The sequence below is a fragment of the Ixodes scapularis genome, unplaced genomic scaffold (genome assembly GCF_016920785.2).
Source record: "Ixodes scapularis isolate PalLabHiFi unplaced genomic scaffold, ASM1692078v2 PGA_scaffold4__175_contigs__length_147842914, whole genome shotgun sequence".
NCBI lineage: Eukaryota > Metazoa > Arthropoda > Arachnida > Ixodida > Ixodidae > Ixodes > Ixodes scapularis.
Window position 1 is genome coordinate 47,942,557 of NW_024609879.1, and position 17,782 is coordinate 47,960,338.

The 17,782-nt window shown below is 46.2% G+C and overlaps 1 pseudogene; it reads left to right on the top strand.

Moving 5' to 3' along the window:
- The first annotated feature begins 7,798 nt into the window (after positions 1-7,798).
- On the top strand, positions 7,799-8,326 carry LOC115312746 (annotated as a pseudogene).
- Positions 8,327-17,782: the final 9,456 nt, after the last annotated feature.

Consider the following 17,782-nt stretch of genomic DNA (forward strand, 5'->3'; position numbering starts at 1 on the left):
CCTAGTTCTGCTTTTTTTTTCTTTCAGAATAATGTATACGCTGACTTGAGCAGATGAGCTGATTACCATTGCCGCGAATGAAGTACCACAAATATTTTAGAGAACAAATGATGGATAAGAATTTGATGTCCACATCACTATTTCTACGCCCAACTTGGCCGCGAGGGCAGTGTAGTGGCACTGCTCCTATGTGGAATTTCAATGCTCGGTTTCTGGAAATTTTAAGTTTTGTGTGAGCATAGTCTTCAGATTGTTCATTAATCTTAGATGGTGCTTGTTGTTTTACCAGATTCTGTTCTGTGTTTTTGTATTTTGCTTACTGGTTTTCTCACGGATCTCAGCCACATTACACACTGCACGTGAAAATGTTTGCAGGTTGGAGAAGGAAAATTTAGATGCGTGCCCAATAACCTTGTTTTCTAAAATTGCAGGATGGCATGAGTCTTTTCCCACAGATGGAAGCACAACCAGTGTGGAAATCCTTTACTGGTTGTCACAACCTTAGAGGGTGTGTGGCCCAGGAGTACATATTTACTCCAGATATAGGCCACCCTCCTCAACAGAACCCTGGGTGAGGCACATGTGTGCCTTGAATGTCGCCAAGAAAAGGACAAGAACAGACTAAGGGACCAGCCTTTACCTAGGTTGAAGGTGCTGGAGTCCAGCTTGGTCTTTAACATGAATACAACTCCTCACATCTGTATCTCCTTGGAGCCGTGCGAGGAAGGTGAATCTTGCCTCACATTTTCTTTTTTTCCTGATATTGTTAGAGACAAAGCTATCGCTCTGCAATATAACCCTAATATTGTAAAAAGTATTAATTCTATGTTTTCTGCTTTCTAGTGCTCTGGTTTGAGATTTCCTTTTGAGTTCCTTGTTATGCGTTCCAAACTGGAATTATACTAACACGAGCCCTTTAGAAAAGTACTGATATTCGCAAGTTTTAACAGTAGCATTGTCAATCCTAAGCCGCTTTTTCACTTAAGTTTGGACACTTCTCACCAAATTTTGGGTGGAATGAAGTACTTTCAATTTGCTCTACGGAAAAAACGCTATTTCCTTTGCAGCTGGTGGCGACACACCATGAAAAGTATCATGACCCTACTGAAAAAAACCATTTGAAATTCAAACGGGTGGCAAACTGGTAAATCAAACGGGTGCAAACTTGTCGACCCGTTTGGATCAAACGTGATTATGGGATACGGGTAGCCGTTTGAAACGGTACCCGCTCGAAACGGTACCCATTTGATACAGGTGCCCGTTTGATACCGGTGCCCGTTTGATACAGGTGCCCGTTCGACCTTGCACGTGACCACACGTTTGAACGTGCCATTCGAATCGGGAAATTATGCGCTAGCCCTAAACGGGGATCGTCTGGTAGGTTGGTTATCTTAAACTTATTTAAGACGTTCCGAAACTCATAAAATTATTTATAACATGGAGGAAACACGTAGAACAAATGTACTCACGTAGGTGCTTGCAAATGGACAGGAAAACAGACACAAAAGATTGTTTTCAATTCTCCTCAAAGTTTATTACGCCTTCTGTAGACAAGTACAAACGTGCAAGCGATCTGTGAAATGTGAGAGGCACTCTAAGCTTTTATACAACTGAGAAGATAGCAAACCAAACAAGAACCGAGGTAATTCTAGATTATGAAGGTAGACTTTCGGGAAATTATTCGCCCGGCTGCCGCGAGAATAGTGGGTGCATAATTATATAGATAATCTGGAAGAGTACGAGTAGAAGAACGGTCCATCGTTGCCAAGAAGTAGGTTGCAGTGCACTTACCATAAAAATAGCGGACTTGAGAGATGTAATCCGTGATAGTTGTCGACACGGTCGAAGCAGGACAACCACACAAACACAAATGAGAGGGAACGGCTTCTTGGAAGTTTCAACACGATGTGGCGCACAAGCTGTCAGTTGCCGAACCCAACCAAACTGCAAGATTTCCTGACTTCTTTGAAGAATTGCTTGTTGCCGATATAGACGTTGGACTTTTCGAACACTGGTAGCTTTGGTGCACATCCAATACGTTGTCGAGAGACATCCTAATAAGACCGCAGGGTTAGGCGACAGATCGAAGCAGGTGGACGCGCGAAGTTCGAGCTGGAACTGACAACAAGCAGAAAAAGAAAAAAGCGGCTGCTAGGCGCACCCTTCCGGATCTCGATGCTTATCAGCGTGTAGCTCGCGCGCGGCTTTTCGGGTGACAAGAGAGAAGGGAGGGGGCGAGGACCACAGGGACAGCCCCTCTCCCTCTCCCCAGGCATTCCAGAGAGATGCGTTTTTGTAACCTCAAAAAAAAAAAAAAAAACACACGCGCGCGCGCGCGCGCGCGCATTTTAGCGCGTTTGAATTTTGGAAATGGCGGCGGGGCAGCCAGAAGTTCGGCTTGCGCCCGAGCGAAGAAAATACTCAGCGCGAGCTCGTAGTTTTACTGCTGCAACGGCGGGCGTGCTCTCGCAATGCTCGATGTTCTTGCAGCCGCGTGTACTGTAAAACCCTTAATGTTCGCGAGCCCTCAATTTTCGCGAATTTCACGAATTGAAGAATTCGCGAAATTCAAGGGCGCGCGAAAATTTCGGTCCTTAAGATTTTCAACGCAGGCGTCTGGAATTCGCGAAATTTAGTGGTCGCGATTATATTATCTGTGACCGATTCGCGAAAAATAGGGGCCGCGAAAATAAAGGGTTTTACAGTATGCGCTTTACCTTCGCTGCGTCTTGAATTAAAGTGAAACGGAGTCTAGACGTACATTCTTTCACGCGGTCGCGTCTTCTGCGAGAGAGATTCGAGCTGAATAAGTAAATTGAGGCAACAAAGTTTTACAAAGCTTTAAAGTTCTGTCAAAAATATCGGCTCACCAACGTCGCGCGTTCACGTAAAAAAAAAAAAAAAGAAAGTGTTAGTTTTAGTTGCAGTATAAGCGAACATCAGCGCAATTGAAATATAAATATAATTACTTGCATTACGCGGACGATCTGAAATCGATAAGCCGGCGCTTCCAGCCTTCCGGAAACATTGGCTGCCACGGCTGAAACGCTAGGCGTGCCTACGCCGCCGATCTGTACGTTCAGTATCAAACGGGCTCCGGAGAGCCGTTTGATTAAACCGGTGCAGTTTGCTACATGGTCCCCGGTTTGAGCAAACGTGCGACAACTTTGCCCAAACGAGTCGCCCATTTGCCCAGACGGGCGACCCATTTGCCCAGACGAGCGACCCGTTTGCCAAAGAAGTGACCCGTTTGTCCAAATAGGTGACCGTTATGGCTCATACGGGGGACCCCTTTGAGCCATACGGGCGACCTTTTTGACAAACTGGTGACCGGTATGGTTAAACTGTTACCGGTATGGACCCGTTTGTTTTCATATAGGTGCCAAATGGTTTTTTTCAGTAGGGGACTTCGCCATACCAATCAGTACGGCAAAGCAGCCGCGCAAAGCCTACGAGAACATGCAGACGGACTTGCCAGATCCTTCAACGCCAACAGTGTCAACAAGTGGCGAGAAATAGAAAGGCATTTTGTGCCCTACAAGTGAGTCACGTTCGTTTCCGATAGTTATAGTGTCCAGTAGAACCTAATTAACTATATTATACTGTCAAACCTCCTTATATCGAACATGGATATAGAGAATTATTACTTATATCGAATCGATGTCGAACTACTATGCATTTTAAATTTTTTATAGAAAACTCGGTCGGTTAAAAAATGAATATATCGAACCCCGCAGCACCGGCAAGCTGCGCTGGCAGGCATTCCCGCAGCACATAGGAGGATACGGCGGGCTTTCCCGCAACACATCGTAAGATAGCAGTGCCGCAGCAGGCGTTTGTGACTTATATTCAAGCGCATGCCCGCGTAAAGCTTTATGCCTATGGTGACGGGAACACCATCCAGGTTCGGCGGCATATGGGTTCAGTCAGCTCAATCGTATCGCCAGCATCGCTTATTTATGCCCTGTGGCCGTGTGTGTGGCTCCCGCAGTTTTGTTCCTCCGGGTTCATTCCTCCGACGTTGCATCAACCGTATATGGCGTACCGATGGCAACAAACGTAAAGTTGCTGACGTTTGCTACGTAGCTTGAAATCATCCACCGTTTTGAAAAAGGAGAACAGAAGTGCAGCGTTGCTGAAGCGTACAACATACCGCGAAGCACTTTGAGCACACTGCTGAAGACGAAAAGCGACATCAAATCGAAAGCTGAACGAAGCACGCACTCCGGCGCATGCAGGGTTCGGACACCGGCCTTCGAAAAGGTGGAAAGATCACTTCACATGTGGTTTATGGACGCAAGGGCTCGGAACATTCCGGCGTCAGGGCCGATGCTTTAACAGAAAGCAAAGGACTTCGCGTTCATACACCAAGCACAAAACGTCGCCGCAAGTAGAGCGAGTGGCTACGTTTCAAAGCCTGTTACGACATTGCCGGGAAGACAGTCTCGCTTTTACGCCGCTACTGCAGTGCAATCGACGGTAGTGGTCTCGTGCTAGTGGACCGCTTGGAGACAGTGGAGCGGGCCGTAATAAGGCATGCAGTCAACTCCATGAAGCAATATACGCTGCGGCAGTCTTTTTCGCCAGAATAAATAGTTCACCTTAACGCTTCACGTGAGTAGTAATTTTTGCCGCTAGCCTTTTAGTGATTAAATCGGTTTCCTTTGACGCTTTTTTGGTGCGATTTTGTATATCGAATTTTGATTATATCAAACTATTTCACGGTCCTCGCACTGTTCGATATAACAAAGTTCGACTGTAGCACGCATTAACAATACAGTGGCCCCCCTTAGTGAAAGTTACGACATATTTCTAGGCAATTGTGTGGCAATTACGTAAAACATATTTGTCCCACAATTTGGGCAAACATTTGCCTTACTTGCCTCACCTGATCATTGAAGCCAAGCAGCATCGGGACCTATCAGGGAGGGAGACCATTTTTTTGGCCCCTCTTTCACTCTTTAGTCCAAGTGACTTCTAGTGACCAATCAAACCTCGAGTTCACACTGATTACGTGACTTGCCTCGACCAATGACAGTGCGTTTCAGACACGAAAATCAAAATGCAGGGCTAAGAATGTTTCACGTTAAAAAAAAATAGTAGTTTTGAAAGAGCTGCAAAAAGTGCATGAACAGCTTGCAGTGTTTTAGCACCGCTCGAGTAAGCACATTTCCCCCCCCCCCCCCTCATCACAAAATTGCGGTACTACAAGATCCTAAAGAAACCTCACTTATTTTTTACTACATTTACGGGTCTATGAAGCCTTAGTTCTGTTGTAAAATCAGCAAGCGCTACCCAACGCTACATGGAACAGGTGACCGGGGCTCAGTCTGAGCGGAACTCATCCAGACTTGGGAGTCAAGCAACAACTTGAACTCCGATGACAGATACATGCTGTTTGAACAGGCACACCCCCCGCTCCTCATCCTTGCATCAGCCCAGGACCTTCGGTTTCTCCACGATTTGAGACATTGGGTGTGCGATGGCACTTTTGACATCTGCCCACCCCAGTTTAGTCAGCTGTTTAATATCCTTGGCTTCATAAGAGGAGAGGAACTTCCTCTTGTAGTGGAACTCCTGCCAGACAAGACCCGGGCCACATATACGAAGTTTTTTGAGGTGGTGTGCACTGCCCTGATCTCGGCGTGCGGTGGCAAGGAACTCCAATTCGGACATTTTGACTTCAAGATGGTCACAATCTCCACATTCGAAGTTGAATTTCCTGGGGCAGAGTCCAAGGGGTGCCTCTGCCACTTTGCCCAGTGCGTCATCCGCAAGGTGGCCCAACTAGGCCTGTAGGTGCTTACATCTGTTTTGAAACTTGTATTTTGGAAATTGTGAAACTGCCCTCTACCAATTAAGTGCCTAATCTATAACCTGCATTTTATCTTGATCCTACAAGAGCCCCACGGTGATCCCGAAAGACCAGCTTTCAGGCGCTAGGCTCGCAGTCTAGTGAGCTTCACCCACCTCCCGGGGCGTCTCGTGATGCCCCACTGGGTTACATCTCTGAAAGGCCAGAAGCCGATGACCGGAACCCCAAGGCTAGACACTGTCATAACAAAGTTTAGTGCTTATTTCGAGCACCAGCGGCCCATTTTGCCGAGACAGGTGGCGCTTTGGAATCACTTCAAGGATGAAAACAACTTGCTCACCACAAATCACGCTGAAGGGTGGCACCACTCGGTGAGCTCTCGTTTCCAGTGCCTGCTGAGGATGCCTCTCGAAAGGTTCTTAGTGGATTTCCAGAATACCTTCTACATGACATAGGTAAGCCTCCTTTTTATATCCGCCAGTTAAGACAGAAGACAACCCCCACTACCGAACCAGATCGAGTTAGCACATCGAATCAGGCCATGTAAACGGCTCGATTCACCAGCCAAGTGCACCGGACTGGCTCGGGTCCGATCCACTATACAAGGGGGTGGTTTGAGAAGATAGATTCGAATAGAGATCTGCATGTATACGCTAGCAAATTGAATGGAATGCTCGGGCGGGGGATTATGGGAATGTTTCCCCCAGAAGCCGGATGGGAGGCTTGCAGGGACTGACTGGACACGACGCAACTCGCGTGTGTTTTGATGTAAATATGGAAGTAATGCTGGGAAAAGGTGCTACAAATCTAATTGAGTCAAACACATTTAGGAAACTTTTTAATAGGCAATAGCTGTAGTCCTGTTGTATATGCTTGTGAAGAATGCTTACCGTCAACAATGGGCCAGGCTGGGCAGAAAGTATATTCTTGAAACCATACACAACGCGAATGATATATCCTCGGGCCCATGAAAACACAGACACACGTGTATCTGAACATGATCGTAATAACCATTGGTGCCGCTACGCTTAAACCTTGATGAAAGTGGAAAAAAAATCTTTAATGTATGGTTGAGCACTATGTCGCAGACTTCGATTAGCCACTGCTTCAGTTGCTTGCGAGGGAATTTTAAAAGTGATATGACAGGTCCTTGGGCACTAGACGACGCGTGTTTAGAGTGACTCCGAATTACACCCAAAGCTGTGTAACCATGAAAGTGGTCGAAGTTATCAATCACTAGGGAGCTGAAGGATCACCATTCCCATGATTCTTCGAGTGCATGCCAGAGTGCTTGGGTGATTTAGCAAATGGTCTGTTGATGCTTAATGACAGCACTTGATAAATGTCAAGTGCTGCCAAAAAACATCCATTGTATGAGCATATAATGAGAATTAATGATAGGATTAACTTAAAGGTTGTTCTTGCCTGCACTAAAAGTGCAAACTGCTGAATTTGAAATGCTGCAAATACTGCAGTTCATGTTCTTGGCGCAGGCAAGAACCACATTTAAATAAATGATGTCACTAATTATTGTTACAAGCTTATACATTAGCTTTGAGTTATACAAAAAAGAATTATTGGCACATGTCCTGATAATGAACAAAAAAAAGTCCTGAGGCATCACCTAGAGAACATTTCGAGGATCTATGCTGGTCGGACAAGTGTATCCTAGTTGGGCTGCTTGAGGATGAGTCAAGGATGTCCAAACATCCTTTCTTGGACATCCTGAGGATGTCCCGAGGATGTCTCTGCATTGTCTGGGATATAGACATGGACCTCCATCTGATGTCCGATGGACATCCTTCGGCGATTCCCGGACGGACGTCCACTATATCCCAAACGGAAATCCGTCGGATGTCCACTCCACTCTACCTATACACACACATTTTATGGATGGCAACAAATGTTCAATCTGTTACCTTAGTGCATCTTTGACATGGTCTGCTGATTTGCTGGAGACAAGGATCATTCAATTTTGAATGGATGATTTGCAATGGGTCCAGGGGACAAGCAGAGGGCAGTATGTCCGACCACAGCTACTGAGAACCATCCAGCTAGAATAGCATCATATACTATATATCTGGGGATCTTGTGCACTCATTCACTAAACATATATCATGCAAGCTGTGCATACCACACATCAGGTATGATCAGGCTCGGTGCTCTGAAGCTTACCTCACTCTTCAGAAAAAGTTCAAACAAGGCAGTCTCAAACATCCATTGCAAAAGGTGTTTCACATGCTCAAGGGAAATGAGCACCAGCTCGCACCAGCTTTAAAAGATTTCGTAGTGACATGTTTTGTCTGCTGCTGGAAGCTCTTGACGGTTTCTGCATTTCGAGGCTTGGCTGGAAAGCTCACAAGGAGAACTTTACAAGTGAGCTCCTAGTGACCTACGAGATACTGCACACGCATTTATTTTGTCAGAGACAGTTGCAAAATGCTTTGCGAGTCAAAGAAGGTAGCCACCACACGAAAAAAAAAGCAAAGGTACTTAGGTGACACTTCCTGAATTCACTTCCAAGAAAAAAAAACAGCACCAAAAAGATGAGAACAAATTATTCATGTAAAATTCACGCATCGTCACACAAAAACTATTGCATGCAAAAGCAGATACCGGTACAACCCTGTAACATTAATCCGGGCAGGTAAAGGGCAGAAATAATAACTTGGAAAAACGGTACCCTCAGCGAAGCCAATGTCCAAAACAATGAGCACTATATTCAGAAGGTTCGTTTGTGACATTGGTGATGTCAGAAAATGAATGGAAGCGATTGGGTGAGAAAAAGATATAAATTCCTTTCATTGACTTTTCCTGCTGACTTCTCAGCTCATCGCCAACTATGCTATGTCTTCATACCCATGACACTAAGGTTTGTTATAAATGTTTGAACTTTGTCCTAGTTTGCACTTTGCGATGCCAAAATGCAATCCGACCAAGAGGACGGGGCAAAGTTAGCTGAAGAGGAAGGTGCTCCACTGCCATCTCAAGAGCCATTGGGGAGACCTAACCCATACCCAGTAGCTCTCCTCGATTAAAGCATACAAATGTCGAGTTGAGACTTTGGCGAGAACTTTTCTCGTATGGTGAACCAAGAAAACGTGTACTCCTTCAATGGCCTTCCCAAGATGGAGCTTCTCAAAGCTTTGGAGAAGCTCATGTCTGAAAAGATGCCCACATCATCAAGAGCTGTACTGCCAGCGAGAGAATAAAATAAAATAAAATCTCGCATGCTGCGAGATTTTATTTTATTTTATTTTTCATGTCTATGGTGTGTACCCATCTACTGTAAGCACCACTCTGAAACACAAAACAAAGGTTTTTTTCAGCATTCTTGAAATGCACAATAACCTGGCCTTTAAGGACGAGGTCTTGCATAACATGCTGGTGTGTTTTGAGAAGTTTTCTCACTTCTGCATCGTGCTGGATTGTACAGAAATTCCCGTCGGTAGACCGAACTGCCTGAAATGTAGAATCAGCACATACTCGCGCTACAAGGGGCACACTGTAAATTTCTTGATAGTTATTTCACCCACTACTCCTGTAAACCGGTCCTCTCATGTTTGTGCCAGGCATACCCCAGGACATGTTTAAGAACTTCATGTATCTTCATCTAGCTTCGACAATCCGGTCATCGCCTAGATTATGTCGGATCTCTTTGAATATGCCGAGGAGCTTCTGTTACACTTTGTAGAACCTTCATCCTCCTTTATGGACAAGAGAGAGTTTCCTACAATCTCCATGGACTGATCCACCTAGCCGCAGAGCTAGCCAACCCTATCCCCCATTCTTGCGCACTCGTCGGCTCGTCCGACTCTGCTGCTCGGCCGTTGTTGCCTCAGTAACTTGCACCTGCTCGCGTATGTACCGTGGTAGCAGGAGGAGAGACGATGGGAGGGGCGTACTGAGGACTCCCATTATTCGTTGCACAGCACGTACAGGCTTTTGGAATTTCCGCAAAGGGTCTATTGCTTCTAAAATTTATTGCAGATGGTTTGCATTTTTTTTTCTTTGGCAATATGTAATTTGATTTATTTATAACTTGCAGACACCTACAAAGGAGAGGGAGCAAAGCAGAAACTCCCACATGCAGATCTCTGACTTGCAAAGCGATGTCAAAAGACGACGAATAAGGCCAATGAGATGGGAGCCAGATGCAACTGGCGGTGATGTAGCCAGCACCTCTGCTGGCTTCAAGTAAGTTATCATTTACACTTTATATCACACAGATTATAGTTCTTGGGGTGTGTCCTTTGTCATGTTTGCTATACACCAACTCATCTCTGTGACGTCATGGCGCGGTGGTGGCGCGTCGGTCGCACTTCCGGTCTGGGGCTGTGGGCAGAAGTCCCCATGCCAGACGTGTATTCCTGCGTTGTTTTGGAAGGAACCAGACAAAAACCTGCCTTCTCGTCAAAACGCCGCGACTGGGGCCGTACCAAAAGTGTCGAGAAAGGTTTGAAGGTCAGTTTTCACGTGCTCGGTTCGTCCGAGAATCTGGATATGTGCCGTGAAAAGGGAAAAGCAGACGCCGTCGGGCACCGATTGCTTGGGCGGGAAGCACTTTGGGTTGAATTCACTGACACTTGTGGTCATCAGATTTTTTTGTTTTGTTCCAACATGAACGCCAGAAAACTGTCAAGTTGTGCGGACAACCTGTGGACTACGTTCAGTGCGTCTTCAAGCTCAAACGGCCGCCTGATCGTTCGAACTGCCGTCTGCTCTTTCAAACGTTTCTGCTTGTCGTCTGCTCTCTTAGACGACGCCGGCCGTAGATTAAATGTTGGCCCGGTACTTGCTATACGAAGTAAGTGCAGGCCTCAAAAGACTTAAGTTTGAAGGTTGGTAAGTAGGCTCGATGTAAACAGTAAATACAAGGAGGTGATCATTGTAACGAGTGACCATCACTGACTTGCTATGCCTAATTGACTTAGTCCGATTCTACTTGCGATTTTCAGTATCGACGTCGACTATCTCGGCTACGGTACAAGCTTTTGCAGTCCGAGCGGCGTCGCGACTGAAAATTGTGAGCGAAATCTCACCATGCGAATCAGGTTTTATCGTACATACTGTGGCGTCCACGCGGAATGAATCGCCACATGTCACATTATTCACGCGAAATTTCGCGGTGTAACGAGCCTCGGTAATTTCGCTAACACCGCTCAAGTAGTCAGAGATCGCCAGGAAGACGTAGAATCAACAATTCGAACGCGAAAAAGGGCAGGGGGACTCACACCGACGCCGACAACATCGCATTTCAATGGTTTGTTTATGGGCGACGGCGAGCTTTTTGCCCACACCCCCATCGCGCATGCGCGGCGCCGGTGGCGTCCGCTAGGGGCGCTCCGGTTTGTTTGTAAACATGAGTTGGTGTATAGACTACTGTTAGCTGCCTGCGGACGTACGTAGGGATTCTAAAGGGGCACTGACACCCCTAAGTTCTTTTTTTTTTATATAAACAACGTAGAATGGTGCCATAAATCTCCTAAAAACATATTGCACCGCAGGAAAATAAAAAATCATGAACCATTCCACTTTATGAAGATGGATCACCAGCAAAGCTGTTTAGCACACGACACAGACCCGCCCTGAGGAGCCGGAGGAAACTAGACACGTGCGATTGGACCGCCACCCGGCGAAGGAAAGGAAAGTAGGCACGCAAGCACTTGGAACGACAACAAAGAGACCACGATGCACTTCCCTCCTCCTCTTCTTCTCCACCTCCTCTCCTTCTGCCGCTGATCTTGTTCATGAGTGACGTGACATGAAGTCGAGAACCAATTTTCCCCGCTAAATATAGCGGGGAAACTGAATTGTTGAGGTCACGTGATGTCAATTTCCCCGCCAAATTTAGCAGAGAAATCAACATCACGTGACACGAAGTCATGACGTCAATTTTCCCGCCAAATTTAGCTGGGCAATTTTCCCGCTAAATTTAGCGGGGAAACTGCATTGGTGCTGAGGTCACGTGACATCAATTTCTCTGCTAAATTTAGCGGGAACATTTCCCCGCAAAAATTAGCGGAAAAATTTCTCCGCTAAATTTAGTCAGGAAATTGACGTCACGTGACACGAAGTCCTGATGTCATTTATGTTGCCGCACATGAAAAATCCACGGGAGCCTAGCTATAAACAGCTTCGCTGTAAAATTTTTGGCATGTTTCCTTTTTTTCTTTTGCACCCCCCCCTTGTCTCCAAAAGGCCATCTCTCTTCCAAAACTTGGGTGTTTTGTAATAAACTATAAGGTTCTAGTCTTTAATATATGTTTCATATGCTAATTTTATTTTTGTGATGCTAACGAATTTTTGGTGCAACAATCTTTGCTTACAATAAAATCCACAGGGTGTGACCGTAAGGACCAACACATTTGGCACACCTCACAAAATTCCAATTCCAAATGTACATAGCACACCTGAAATTGGGCACCCAAGGGTAGTTTTGCAAGAAGTTTTATGTCTATTTTCTTGGGGCCCAACTCAAAAATAGTAAAATGTTAAAAAAAAAAAGACAACTGAGGTTGTGTTTTTTCTATGTTGTTTACCAGCCCGGTCGTCGTTTGCACACTGGTTTATGAGCTCACTTCCAGACGGCTTGCGGGACACAAGAACGCTAAGAACCAATAGAAGAGGCTGGCAATCATCAATATATAAGCAAAACTTAAACTTTTAATGAAATAAATAAACAATGACCACCTTGGAGAAAAATAACAAACCAGTATGCAAAGGATGAATGTCCCAGTCCAGTATAAGGCATAGGAAATGCACGGATGCCGTCTCTGTTCTATTTTTAATATTTTTGCCACCTGACTTGAGCTCTGACAAAAATAGACATAAACCCAGTTGCAAAACTATGTTCATGTGCCCAGTTTTAGGTATGCGTGTTTGGAATATGAATTTCGGAAGGCGTGTTAAATGTGTTGGTCCTTATGGCCGCACCCTGTATATTCATTGCATTCTTTGCTAACATGTCTGCCACATCATTACCCATTGAAGCACATGAATGCGGTTTCAGGAACAGCTTTCCCCGAGCATAGTCTTAAAGCAAGACCTGAACCTGTAGCCCAATATGTTGGTGGGGCTGCTCACATTGTGTTTTATTGTTGCCCAGTTGAGAGTTAAGGTGTAAGACATAGCCTTTACTTAAGAGGACAGTTGGCAACAGTCACGGCATGGCATAGTCGATTTCTACACTCCATCTCACAAGTTGGCTTTAATTTTGGCAAAAGCACGGGTGTGAGCGCATAGTTGAAGGAGCTTCCTATGAGCAACAAGCTATTGTCCTACAGATTTGAAGGATGTGCCTTTACCTTGCTGCCAAATCCCGAACCATCCAATAGACTGACTATACACCCCACAAAATCGGGAGGTGGTCGGGGTTGCCAAGAAATGCCTCGCATATAATAATGATTGGCCAACTTGGAACTATGCGCTATGAGGCGCTTTATTAAAAGCGTGCTCACCAATTTTGCCTCGCTTTTCGTGCGATTTGCTAAAACCTGCTTTTTTTTCTTGGAAAAAATAATTGGCCCAACTCCTGGTAGCAACCGAATATACTTGGTGGGAAGACTCAGACTGCCCGAGGACAGTGGGTCACCTTTCATGGTCGTCGTCGTAAAAATGGTCATGGCACAAGCGATCGGTTTTTACCGACGTCCACGTGAGAGATGACAGACGCGCGAGACTGATTAAGGATTTCGAGTTTCTCATCAGTCAACAACCCGTGCATCGGCGTCTCGCAGTTCGGCACGCCGTATATCGCAATGTTTCTGAACCGTTGTAGTCTACAAAAGGGACAGCTTTGGCGGGCTGTACAGAGTGAGAGGGGCCGGCCAGGCCAGCTCTCTGCTCATCACCCCACTGCTCACGAGTTGGAATCCTCCTTGGTTTCAGGCAAGTGCCCCAGTAGTTTGCCGTTCCGGCGTGTGGCCCGTGAGCTGTGTATTTGCCTTTGTGCGTGTGATTTTCCATTTCGGGAGCACGTGTTTGTGTGTGTTCTGTGTTACACTGCCCGCCAAACGACCAGTCACGACTCTAGGTCTGCTAGATCTCAAAGTGGCACTCGCTCACCATCATCTCTCAAAGGATCCGTGCAACTCTGGACCATTTGACGAGCCCTGTAGAAACAATTGAAGAGCAAGATGGTGACTCTGCCCCCTGGACCTCGGAGGATTGTCCAGGCCAAACCGATGCCTGAGCGTGTAAACCAGGCCTCGTCATCAAGGTGCGGGGACTCTGGATGCTCACAGTGCGCCAAGTTCAGGTGCACTAGCTGCAATGTTTTTTTTAAGCATTATTGCATCACGCCAGTAAGGGGTTATTACTACTGTATCCTATCCACAAATAAATACGACCAGATATTTGTTTCCCCACTTTTTCCTTGCACTGAGTCCCAGAGTGTACTAGAATGCACACTCCAAAACCTAAAAACACTTCCAGATAGTGCTTGCATTTTTAGGCACATACTTTAAAAATATTATTTTTAATTAAAGGTCAACTCCGCTCAATTCCGGAAAATTTACGCTTACATGTGATTCAAATTCACAAAGCACTACTAAACAACTCTACGTCTTCGGATTCGAGAAATGTGGAATATTATTTGTGTAATCTTAATTTAAACATCAGCTGATACCGAAACTTCGGTTGCGTCAAGCAACATTGGTCTCGAAACGTCAGAGTCATGGCCACGTCATGTCGAACCACGTGGTCTTGTGACGTTCGGGAGGGAGCGAGAAACAGGACACGCGACGCAAGCAGATCGCTTCGCATGGCGCGGACGGTGATGGCCCGGGGGAGAGGGGAAAGGGGAGAAGACGAAAGAGGAGAAGGGGAGCGGAGAAACAGACCGATAAGCGCACAAGGCAGCGCAAACTAGCGCATCAGCGTTACGGTGATCATGTGAACGCCCCGTCAGCCAACACCGGGAGGAGAAACTCATAACGTCATCGTTCAATTTTGCTCTGAGAAGTAAAAACAAACAAAACGTGAGAATGACGTAGTCATGCCTCTGACGTAGTGGCTCAATGTCGGCTGCTCCAACTCCGTGGCATTGACTGCGCTGATGATTGCGCCTCGCGCTGCACGCTAGAGTTGGCAGATTTCGGCGACTTGGCTTGCTTGAAGGTTTGCTGGTCAGTTTATTAAATATGTAAATGAAATTAGATCGTAATATTTGACATGGGGTCTTCCTATATGATACTGAAGAGGGCTACAAAGTTTTCTAAATATCAAAAATGAAGCGGAGTTTCCCTTTAAGGTAATTAGCTGTCATTTTTGCCGGGGCCTCAAAGTATATAATTATGAACACACAAACCAGTGACCATTACAATTCTAGTGGTAATCTTAATTTCCTTAGTTACCATCATTATCCAGAAAAAAAATCTTTTTTGTTATCCTACATCTTGAAAGCTTGGGTAACTAAGGCCTCACTCATTGTAAGTGAGCCTTCCAAAAATACATGCTTAACATATAAAAGTAGATCATGTGCAACTTTTTGGCCACTGTGATATTCGATTAACAAAGTTTTCCAGGCCCACAAAACCCCTGGCTCGGCTGCTCCCCTGATGGCGTTGTGTTCAAGGGGGCACGACCAGGGAAGTTGATCGAGATCAAATGTCCTAAGGGAGAAGTGATGAATGCAAAAGCACTCTTGGCCACCTGTGATTTTGTACAGTCATCCGGACCTAAAGCAGAATACCCTTTAGTGAAGGGTGGCAGCCTTTGACCATACCATTCTGCTGTGGTCAAGGATTGAGCCCTAAAATACCCAACCAGGATTTTTCCGACTGAGTTCCCAACTGCTCCATTTTGGGCACCCTAAAGAAACTTTTTAACCCTCTTTTGTTTTAACCCCCCATGCTGAAAATGTTGAGAACACTATACACTTCTATGGTTAAAAGACCTTCCAGGCCGTGACCAGGGACCTAGTGAACATTTTCCAGCTGAAAGAGTGCCGTATGGATGAAGTAGTGATGCGCCTGAGCACGAGGCCTTCGACTGCTAGGCGCCTGATCGCAAGGCACCCGAATGCGAGATGCCTGATCGTGAGGCACCTGATCGTGAGGCACCTGATCATGAGGCATCGGATGCGAGGCGCCTGAAGCAAGGCGCCTGATGTGAGGCGCCTGATACGAGGCGCCTGATTATGACACAGCTCATCACAAGGCACCTGTTACGGGAGCTCATATCCTTTCCTAACACCTCCAAACTGAGCACAGTAATGCGTGACTTTTACGAGCTCGCAGACAACACTGCCATCCCCAGTTGCATTGACTACTACGCATGCGGATCAACAGTCCAGGTGAGAATGATGCGGAGGTCCACAAAGTGTTCTTCATTAACATCCAGGTGAGCCATTTGTTCATAAAACATTTACGAGCGCCGAGTTCGCGATTGGCCGCATTCCACAAACGCTTGCGCGACTGCGACATTATTTATTATTAGAGTGATGTCATGGTTGCCTGGGGGAACCAAAAACTACCAGATGACAGGTGATAACAGCGATGACCTCCCAGTTGATTGATGAATGTGCTTTGAAAGGGATTCAAATGGCTTGACTCTATCTAGCATGTTCCTATACAAAAAATATGCCCAGTCAGCAAAACAATCTTAAGTGCAGCAATGCCTATCGGTATCATTGCTGAAAACAAAGTAAAAATTGTCGAACGATCCCTCCAAAAATGTATAACTACTCTAAGGACAATGTAAGGCTCACCAAGACGACGCTGTACCAAATTACAGAAAGTGCCAAGAGCACATGCGCCAATGGGAGGCTTTTTCTGCGGAACACGCAAGAATATGTTGAGTGCTCGTGAAGACAGTATAAGACTGCAAGACTTTCACCGAATTTGCGGTGATGCAAGCACGTACCGATGAAGCGCCCTCTCTTGGGGTATGCTCCACCGGTGACAGACAGGGTAGGAAGAGTAATTTGGAGTGGATACTATCACATCCCACAGCAGGTTTTAAAGATGAAGTCTCTTGGTTGACAGATGCTGAAAGCAACGAAGGCTAAACAAAAATTGCACGCGGAATAGCAACTCGGCTGAACAAACGAAATCTGGAAAGTTCAGTCTATCACATAGTCCATTAGATGGTCAGGGCAGCGTTGCTGGCACCATGGGAGCTGAAGATGGTGCAGCTGAGGAGCCGGCGGAAGATTGGGGCTTCACGGCAAGGGAATGGCTCTCGCACCTCTCGACTTATGGGCTCAGCGTCTTGACTGGACAGCCCTTCTGCCTCACTGGACCACACTGTTCCTGGGTGAGGCACATAAATGTCTTGATAGAGAAGAGGATGGCTGACGTAGGCATCTCGTCGAGGAGACCAACACCACGGTATGCGGGGTGGTTGTATTGCTTGTAGGTCTGACAAGACCTACAAGCAATACCCCTGGGCAAGGGCACTGACGAGGCAACAACGGAGATCTTGGTTTGACCTTCAAGAACTGCCTGTCCTCTGGGGCATACCTGTACGGTCTGTGGCTGTATGGTAAAACATTCGGCAGACATTCAATGCAGTATTGCATGCCCTTGAAATGACTGGTCATCTTCACGTCGGGCAAAAACTGCATTGCGCTTCGCCAAGATGTCCGTAATTGCAGACCCTTATGCAATGGACAATTGATCTCCAAGGAGGGCTGGGAGGTCAGGGGGAATGACTAGGGACACCGTGCCCCAAAGAAGAGATAGAGATGAGGCGGTTTCAGTTTCGGTGCTCGCATCACAGTGCTCGCATTGTTGCTGTAAGTGTAAGCAGCAGATGTCCTGCAGGACTGCTTTTCCGATAGGGAATGAAGCGGCTCTGTTTAAGCAACAAGCATACTACCAGTGGAAAGTTCTAAGAAATACGGCACAGACAAGAAACAACTTTAAATAGCCTTCTGTTTCTGGCAGAGAAGCATGGGAGAGTGAGCATTGTACAGCCTACCGCAGGCCACTGATCAAAGAGCCGTGTGGTGCTGAGGGACGT